The sequence below is a fragment of the Carcharhinus amblyrhynchos genome, chromosome 9 (genome assembly GCF_965287045.1).
Source record: "Carcharhinus amblyrhynchos chromosome 9, sCarAmb.v2.hapA, whole genome shotgun sequence".
NCBI lineage: Eukaryota > Metazoa > Chordata > Chondrichthyes > Carcharhiniformes > Carcharhinidae > Carcharhinus > Carcharhinus amblyrhynchos.
Window position 1 is genome coordinate 94,931,602 of NC_137332.1, and position 10,721 is coordinate 94,942,322.

Consider the following 10,721-nt stretch of genomic DNA (forward strand, 5'->3'; position numbering starts at 1 on the left):
GTTGTGGTGGGATGGTTTTGAAAATGGCTACAATGCCATAGCCGAAGTGACTCGGTGAACGTATTCTGTGTGTTACATACGCAGTGACAACGAAATAGGTAACTTTGCATTATGTTGTGGTTAAAGATATCTCCAATTAATTCATTCAATAAAACCTGCCATATTAATTCAACATCAATCATTGCTTTTTTTAATATTTCAAAATGGTGACCACCCACACCCAAACCACGCAATCACTTGAAGACTGGCCAAGGGCAAAAAGGTCAGATTGCGGTTGGAGCAGCGAATTAAAATGGCAAGCAACTGGGAGCTCAGGGTCACACTTGCACCCTGAATAGAGCCACAAACTGATCACCCAGTCTGGATTTGGTGTTCCCAATGTAGAGGAGAGAATATTGCAAGATGCTAAATTTTTGTTTTGCAGTGCAGCTGATTGCTGAATATATTGTACATAATAAAGGAAAAAAAGCTGAATAAAGTGCTGTATCGCAAAGGATGAAATTAGCTCAGATGGGATGGACTAAAAGCACTGCTGAATTACACCTCTTGAAAACAAAGCAGTGATCACCATGGAAACCTGCGAAACCTGGCAGTGGACAGGCTGCATTATAAAGAACTGTGTCACACTTCCTGGTCAATACAAAAGGACGATTCATTGCTGTGGCAACCTGCACAACCGAGTCACATTGTACCTGTGCTGGCTCATTAAAGGGGTTATCCAATTCTTTTCATTGCCCAGTTCCTTCCCTGTGGCTCTGCAAATATTTCCCTTTCATATTTTCATTCGATGACTTTTTTAAAGATATTAGTGAATCTGTTTCGACTACCCCCTCAGGCACAGAATTCCAGATTACATCAATCCGCTTTTTAAAAACAAACTCCCCTCTCTACCTTGCAGCTTTTGCCAATTATTTCAAAGTCCTCTGGTGTTGACCCTCCTGCCACTTACTCTTTCAAAAGCTTCATGGTTTTGAACATATTTGTGAAGTCTTTTAGCCTTCTGCACTCTGCTGAAAATCCTCCTCGATGCCTTTGTTACATTAGGAATAGTAAAGTCCATACCTATGTCTGTTTATTCTCCCACATTCTACTCTGTAAGCCTGAGGTCTTAAAAATTCAATGATAATGCTCAGAGATCTGGGAGGTGCCAGAGAAAAGGCAGGAAAGAAGCAAAATAATACCTAAACTGACATTAGAAGAGGCTAATTATTGAATATCTGGCAAAAAAGTTTTTTTCTGTCAAAATGAGGGATAAGACTTATGTTTTCTTCTGGTAAATTTAGGCAGTAACCTACTAAAGACCGGGCAGGGCACATCCCATGTCATGTAAAAATTCCAAGTGCATCTTCTGTCCAGATCAACCAAATGGGTAGCAAGTGTCATCAGCTCAAGTTACTACACTTCATGGACAAGGCTGGGAGCTACATGGATAGCATGCTTCAGGGGGTGAACACCTTCAAGCAGTCAAGAAGGACGAGGCAGGTAATGCTGAAATCCTTCTTAACTGTGCATCTCACTCTCCATTTCTGAAAACTGGTGAGTGATAGGGAGCACACTCAATTTCTAAGGCATCATAGTTGTACTACTATGGTTCAGAACCTTCCATAAGCCTGACGAAGGAACACCGTTTCCGAAAGATTACTATCAGATAAACTGGTTGGACTATAACCTGGTGTTGTGAGACTTCTTACTACGTTTACCCCAGTCCAACGCTGGCATCTCTACATCACAGACTGCCAGACAGAATGCAAACCAAAAAAAAATGAGAAGCTTGTAATCAAGGCAGTTCAATAATCGTGTGGATCTTTAATCTTGATATAGACGGGACAAAGCAGATCGACAAACATAATTTTGAGGATACGTTTGTGGAACACGTTCCAAAAGGTTTCCTGAAACCAACCAAGGAAGAGGCTATTTCGGATCTTGATTAATGTAACAAGATAGAGTTAAATCAGTCATGTGAGCGTAAGAAATCCTCTGGGAATAAACAACCATACAGAATTTCACTTGAGCTTTAGGATAATATACATAGATCCAAAAGTAGAGTAGAGTATTATACCTAAAATAAAGCTACAAGGTATGAGGGGAAAGTTAATTAACATAAAAGGGGGAAATTAGATTAAAAGAAATGATGGTAGTTGAAAATGCCAACATTTAAAATAAACATTTCATAACTCACCACAATTCTATAGAGAAATGAAAATTCCATAGGAAAAGGCATCCATCTGGAGTTAACTAGATCATTCAAAAAAAAACTTGCAATGCTATCATGATGACCAATAAGTCTGGGGGGGGGGGGGGTTTAGACACCAGAAAAGGTATAAGCAACATATTTTTGAAGAGTGAAAAAAAAAGGAGAAATGAGGAGAAATGTAATTAGAGTCTCTGACAATCTACAAATATGCAAGCAAAGACAATAGCCAAAATGAACACAAATGTGAGACGATTCACTTTGGTGGAAAGAATAGGAAAATATTTTTAAATGGTGGGAAGATATTAACTTTTGATGTCCAGGGGGCTTTGGATGTCCCTGAATACAGAATAAAAAATTAAAACATGTATTTTGAAGTCCTTGGGGATTAGAGTACAAAAATAAGGAAGCTTTGGTGAAAATACGCAAATCTTTGGTGAGACCACATCTGCAAAGCAGTGTACAGTTTATGGAGCTAAGATAGGTTATGCTTGCCTTGGAGGAGGTGCAAAGATTCACTAGATTGCTGGGATAAAGAAATTATGCTATTAGCATAGACCAGGTAGAATGGGGCTAAAATGTTTGCAAATTTGGAACGATAAGAGGGGATCTCATCTAAATATAAAAGATTCTGAGAGGCTGGCTGAGTGTTGAGAATGATGGGAGAGAGCTTTAGGCAAGTTGTTTAAGGAGTCAGCCATTTTGGACTGAGATGAGAATAAATTACTACATGTGGCGGTTGAGAATCTTTGTAATTCTCCATTCCAGAGGGATGAATGCTCAGAGGAAATTCAAGGCCTCAGGTCACTGCCTGTATGGAGTTAGCACATTTTGACTGATTTTTAGTGAATGGGGTGGCAGAGTGAAATTGAGGGTAAAGATTTGCCATGATTCTTTCAAAGGGTGGTGCAAGTTCTAGAAGCCCCCAGTCCAGTCTTGCTCCTAGATGCTGAGCCCATAGAAATGTGGAGGGAGAGGCGGCTAGTGGATTTTATAAAAAGAGTAGCTTGGGTGGTTGAGAGATGGGCAGGGATGGTGTAGGGCTGGAGGCTTTTTGAAGTTCCACAGAAAAGACAAGGTCATAAATGGATTTAAAGCGAGGGTGAGAATTCTAAATTGGGGATGATGGGCAGTCAATGTAGGCTGGCAAAGATTTTTTTTTTGGGAGGGGACGGGCACAGTGGAAATAGGATAGCATACAAGTAGTTTGAGAACATGAAGTTTATACACCGAGGGGCAGAAGATGGAAAGTCTTTGCACTCTGTTTGTAATCGTCTCTCTGCCTTAAATCATCAGTTCTTAGGTAATACCTTAACTTCTTTACGCATTCTGATTATACTTAACTGCTTGCACTGATCTATTAGCATTTGTGATTAACAAGTTGTTACAAGTAATCAGCTGGTCTACACTATTTATCCACTGACACTCAATTAGCTGTTTAGCATTGGGCTATCACCTATATTATGCCTGCCCATCTCTCCACTTCACCTGATGAAGGAGCAGCACTCCAAAAGCTTGTGATTTCAAATAAACCTGCTGGGCTTTAACCTGGTGTAATGCTAACCCCTCATCTAGGCTCAAAATGGTAATCTTCGTTTCCTCATCCAGGCCAGGCCCGAGCTTAACAAGCATTTCGTTTTTATTCTTAAAATTTCTTATTTCAGTTCAATACAAAAAGTGTGCTTCAAGTTTGAAAACACTCAAACTAGAGGAAGAACCCACTCAATCTTATTTCAATTCCATCACCTCTCATTCTACTATACTCCCAAGTCTATAGGCCAATCTATTCAATCTCTCCTTATAAGGCCCACCTCATTGAACCTTCACTGCACTCCTCCATCTTTTCCTTAGATCCAGAAACCAAAACTGTATAATTACCCAAGACGTATGGTTGCACCTGTCATAGCAAGACCTTCATACTCTTGCAGTCCAAAACCTCTTCAATAAAGATCATGATCATTGTTTCCTATATTACATCAGTGACCACACCTTGTGCTTCACTGGTTGTAAAGCAAGTTGACAAACAAATCCTTCTTTCATTTATATAATTGGTGTTCATTTACAGGTTTGCTGAACATACTCATTAACTTTCTCAGTTTGTTGAACAAGATTACCTACTCTATCCTAGCAAACATTTAATATTCTATTTTTTATTGTAACTGGAGTAAACTGATTTCCTAACCTCACGCTCACTTCATAGAATCCCTATAGCGCAGGAAACCATTCAACCATCGAGTTTGCACCAACTACAATCCCACCCAGGCCCAATTCCCGCAACCCATCATATTAACCCTGCCAATCCCCTGAGGCTAGGGTCAATTTAGCATAGACAATCAACTTAGCCCACACATCTTTAGATTGTGGGAGGAAATCAGAGCACCAGGGGAAACCCACACAGACACCGGGAAAACGTGTTAACTCCACGCAGGCAGTGACCCGAGGCTCGAATTGAACCTGCTGCTGTGAGGCAGCAGTGCTAACCACTGCCACCGTGCCTCCCTTTATCTGACACCTTCTTGGCCCCTATATTCATTTGCAGGCTCTGCTTTCCTCACTACATAATTTATCTGGTTCTATACCAATAGCTTTGCATACAGTGCACTTAGTCCCTGATTGTAAGGGCCAGTACACTATTAGAAACAGCCTGTCAATTCACATATATTACTTTCATTTTGATTTTGAAAGTCAGGCCAAAAATGTTCCACACAAAGAGAGCATGTTACTAGGAGTGACAGATATTTTAAGAATGGGAACTCACTGATTTGTAAGGATTACTAGAGTGATTCATTTTGTTTCCTAGACTTCACTGAAACCAGTGATAGTTAACAGTTAACCATCTAAAAGAGGGTCTCTGACTATATGTTAAATTATTGAAGCTGGCAGATCAGTTAACCGCACAGATCTGAGAATCTGCCAAGCAGAATGGTGTAAGAACATGGTTAGGTGCGGGAAAGAACAATAAACTAAAAAGGTAAAATTTCATAAATTCTAATTTTCCCCACATGGAAGATATCTGAAATGTAATAAAACCTAGTACACATGATTAATAGTTCAACAGATTAAGTAGGTAAATCCAAGTAAAATGTTAGGACAGTGGGGACCAGTTATTTGCAATTCTTATACCATGTGAAAACTAACAGATCATTCGTGCAGGAAGCGTCACCAGTTCCTCAAAGACAAGCACAAAAGATTGAGGAGCAGCTGGAATCACAGCAAGGCAGGAAACGGAATTTCCTGAATAACATTTCTGTGCAGGCTGATTAAAACTTCTCTTGCGGCAATAGTTAATTTAGCTTGGGTAGGCAACAGAATTAAAGATTGAAAAGGTGGGAACATGATGAACTGAGAGCTGGGAGCAGAAAAAGCATTAAAGAATAATCAAAAAAGGGATAAGACAACAGAAAATACATAAAACAATCTAGTATGGCTTTGGAGTGTATGAGAATGCAATATAGTAAATAGGGCTGGAGAGATGGAGAGTCATTACATGGGATGAAGATCCTGTCTCAAGTAGATTAAATTTCTGGTCATGCTCCTGGCTCTACTTTATTCAGGAAAGGAAAAAAGTAGGCAGACCTTGGTAGCATTGATTACATTAACTGAGCATAAAGGAGGAAATGATGAGAGGAACAAAGAATTTAAAAACTTACCAAGAGGTGAACAAGTAGCTGGTGAAACAATGTTTCTCCCCTTGTTCTAGACCCTGCCAGCAAGGATAGTCTTAGAATGAGACACAAACCATTTAGAAGATGGAGCCACTCAGGATGGTGAATCTTTAGCTTTTTGAACCCCAGATGACAGTGGAGGCTTAGTCAGAAATCAATGGTTTCTAGATTCTAATAAAGGGAAATGGGGATGAGGGAAATGGGGATGAGGGAAAATTGTATTCAGGTAGACAAATCAGCCATGATTTAGTTGAATGGTACAGCAAATTTGATGTTCTGAGAAGATAATGGGGGAGTAAGACCAGGCTGGATGGCCTCTAGTTTAATGCTGAGTATTGCAGGTAACATGGATGAGTTGAGGGCAATGATTGATGCAATGTGATGTAATAGCCATCACAGAGACATGGTTGAAGGACACAATTGGCAATTGAACATTCTGGGATATAGAATCTTCAGGCAAGACAGGGAGGTGGTAAAAAAAGGAAGAGGCATTATTAGTTAATGAGTCAGTTACTGCAGTTGGAGAGATGATATATTGGACAGGACATCAAATGAACCTGTGGGTAGAAGCTTAGGAATAAAAAAAAAACGCCATATGGTTAAGTGCTTATTATAGACCCTCAGTAGGATGAGGAACAAGTGTGCTTAGTTTGTGGAGGTGTATAAAAATAATAAAATCATAGAATCCTATACTGCAGGGGCCAGCCATTTGGCCCATCGATACTGCACCAAACACAGTCCCACCCCAAACCTTGCTTCTACAACCACACCCATTTACCCCACTAATCCCTCTAACCTACACATCCTGGGACATTAAGGAGGCAATTTAGCATGGCCAATCAACCTAACTTGCACATCTTTGGACTGTGGGAGGAAACTGGAGCACCCACAGGAGACCCACAGGCACAACGAGAACTGCTGGGGGCAAACTCCACACAGAATGACTTAAACCAGGAATCAAACCCAAGTCCCTGGAGCTGAGGTAACAGTGCTAACAAGGGATTTCAACTTTCCCAACATCAACTAGAATATACATATAGTGTTAAGGGCTTGAATGGAGTAAATTTCTTGAAAATGTACAGAATTTTTTAAAATCAGTATGTGGAGGGTCCAACAAGGGAGGGAGCTGTGCTGGACCTGATGCTGGAGAATGAACCGGGACAAGTAGTTGAGGTGGTGATGGGAGAGCATTTTAGTGATAACTATCACAATATTGTACAATTTAAGTTATGGACAAAAGAAATCAACAAGTTGCAAAAGAATGGAGGGGGAGTGAATTTTAATAAGACAGGATCTGGCCATGGTAGACTTGGGAGCAGCCACCAATAGGAAAATCTAGTGCAATGCAGGTATTCAAGAAGGAAATGGGGAGGATACAAACCTAGCATGTTTTCTCCAAAGTATTAGAGAAGAATAACAATTGTTATTCAATCACAGAGAACCACGGATGGTCAGTGATATTCAGGATACGACAAGGAGGAAAATCTTTAAAAAGTACAAGGGGAGCAAATCAGTGGAGGCATTCGTGAGGTATAGCAAGTGCAGGGTGGAGCTTAATAATTAGGAATGCAAAGACAGGAACATGAGAAAGCTCTGGCTGATAAAAGGTAGGGAAAATCCCAAAATATTCTTCAAGTATATCAATGCGAAGAGGATAACCAGGGAAAGAGCATGGACATGGGGGCAATCTGTGAGCAGACCCAGAGAACATTGATAGTATTGAATGAATACTTCATTCTCTTGAAAGACAGATGTGAAGACGATGATATGAAATTCAGGGCAGAGAGGCTGTGGGGTTTTTGAGCAAATTGATGGAGGGAAGAACAAAGTATTGGAGGTGTTGGCAGCCTTACAAGTGGATAAATCTCCAGGTCCAGATGAATTGTCTCCCAGGCTGCTGGAAGCAAGGTAAGAAATTGCAGAGGCACAGGACCAAATTTCTGTTCCTCTCTGGCTATGGGAAAGTGTTAAGACAACTGGATAACATGATTCTGCTATTTAAGAAGGATTGTAAAGATAAACAATGGAAGAAAAACTATTAGAAACTTCTGAAGGAGAACATCTGTCTCCACTTGGCAAGGCAAAGCTTGATCAAGGATATTCAGCATGGTTTCATTAGAGAGAGGTTATGCCTAACATATTTGATTGAATTTTTAAGTCTGTAGACAAGGGTAGTAGTCGATGTAGCTTAAATGGCTTTCAGCAAAGCCTTTGACAAAATTCCACGTGGAACACTTGTAAAGGTGGTTAAAAAATTCAAGTTATCCTGTATCTCTTATGAAGGGAATTCAAAATAGGCTCAGTTGTCAGAGACAGATGATAGAAAGGCTGCTTTAGTGACTGAGTATCAGTGTCCAGTGGCATACCACAGGGATCTGTGTTGGGCCCCCTATTCATCATTTATATAAATGACATTGATGAGAATGTGGGGGTAGGATTAGTAAGTTTGCCGATGACAAAGATTGAATGGGTGGTTAACAGCAAGGTGGAGTGTCTGAGCTGCAAGATATAGACAGAATGGTCAAGTGGGCAGGTAAGTGGCAGATGGAATTTAACCCAGAAAAGAGGGGTGATACACTTTGAATACTTTGTCAAATTACTCAATGAATGGTAGGACACTAGGAAGCTCTGTGGAACAAAGGGACCACAGCATGTTTGTCCACAGATCTCAAAGCTGAAATAGGCATATGGGATACTTGCCTTTATCAAACGAGGCATAGATTACAAAAGCAGGGAAGTCATGTTAGGGTTGTATAGAACTTTGATGAGGCCACAGCTAGAGTAGTGCATGCAGTTCTGGTTGTCATATTCATCGGAATGATAATTGCACTGGAGGGGATTTACCAGGATGCAGCCTGGAATGGAACACTTAAGTTATGAAAAAGAGATTGGGCTTGGGTTTTCATTGGAGTAGAGAAGACTGAGGGGTAATCTGACCAAGGGTGTACAAGATTATGAAAGACATGGACAGAGTGAATAAGGAGCAACTATTCCCCTTAGTTGAAGGGTCAGTCACAAGAGGACATAGGTTCAAGGTTTAGGGTAGGAGATTTAAGGTGGGTTGTGAGGAAAAGTTTTACCAAGGTGGTGGTGACTGTCTGGGATGTCCTGCCTGTAGGGATGGTGGAGGCAGGTCGCTTCACATTCTTTAAAAAAGTATCTGGATGAGCACTTGGCACATTATAGCATTCAAGGCTATGGGCCCCCCAAGTGCTGGCAGATGGGATTAGGTGAGCATTCAGGTGTTTCCAGTGTGTGGTGCGAACTCAATGGGCTGATGAGCCTCTTCTACGCTGTCTGATTCCGGTGATTTAAATTCTAATATAGACAGGATAGTGTCAGGGGAAATGCAAAGATGAATACATTCTACATTCCTGCACTATCTACATGCACCTACTTCTCACTCTATCTTTTGTCTAGATTCATCCATTCTTGCAACCTCAACTACTCAATGATAAGTTCTGCATTCTATCCACTGCCTGGATAAACCAGTGGAGAAATGTCTTCAATCAGTGCTAACACAGTCAACCAGGCAGAAAGTGTGTTGGATTTAGTTGTAGGGAATGAATGAGGCAAGCATTTTAGTGAGGGATTATCACAAGTGCCAGGTAATGTCCATATCCAACAAGAAAAATTGCAACCATCTCCCCGTGATATTAAACAGCATTATCACTGCTTCCAATCTATCTAATTCCAATCTACCTAGGACAAGAGATGCAATGGGAACACCAGCATTTTTTCCCCTTCATATCAGTCACCATCCTGACTTGCAACACCATTCCTTCAATGTCACTAAATCAAAATCCTGGATTTCCTCCCCAACAGTAATGCATGAAACTATACCACTTGAACTGCAGGTGAAGAAAGCAGCTCACCATCACTTTTAAGGGCAATTAGAGATAAAACAACAAATGCTGGCCTAGCCAGTATTGTCCACATCCCATGAATTAATAAAAGCCAGCAATACTCACATCCCAGGAATGAACATAAAAATATGGACAGCAATATTAGATTTTGAATGGTTCTGAAGGAAAAGGCACCATTCAAGTGTAAAATACTTAGCTGATGGAGGACCAATTTCAGCCAGGTCTGGCCAGGTGTTAGGAATCAATAAACTGGTAGGCAAAACCATAATTGAATGATGGAAGACTTGGAGGAAATTCAAAGCTCAAGTCCCAAAATACATTTAACAAGAAGGAGATCTTTATGACAAATATAATCCACGTATTAACAGAACCAAGTCAGTATAGAAAGATCCAAGAAAGAAACTAAGATGCGAAAACTTTTGAGAATTAGCAGTGAGCATACAAAACAAAAAGTCCTTTTGATAAATATTAGTCAAAGAGTTGCAATACTTTGTATTTGTCTGCACTGAAGAGAATAATGCAAAGCAGAAGACAACAATATCAGACAGGGTGAGAACAGGTACTGATCAGCAGACCTGAAAGGCCATCTGTTCTGATCCACCCTGTGTCAAAGATTCAAATTGCAATGTCTCAGATCAGAATATTATCTTCTTTAGATACAAAGATAATGCCAGGGACTAAGAATGCAAATGTTATACAAGTTAAAGGAATAAATCAAACAACTATAGGCCAGCCAGCTAGCCTCATGTCAATAGTGAGACAACAATCAGAACAAAATGTTTGGCATTCTGGAAATGTATGGGCTAATAAATGAAACCTAGCATGGATTTGCTGATCCTTCACAAGTGATTGACAGAGAAAGGGGTTGGTTGGGGGGCAGGGGAAGGGGAGAAAATGCAGATGATGAAAGAACAGGATGTATTGGTAACTTGAGTTGGCACAGACCCTTCAACCAAATTATTTCCTCTGCTGTACGATTCAGTGTGTATTGAAGAACCA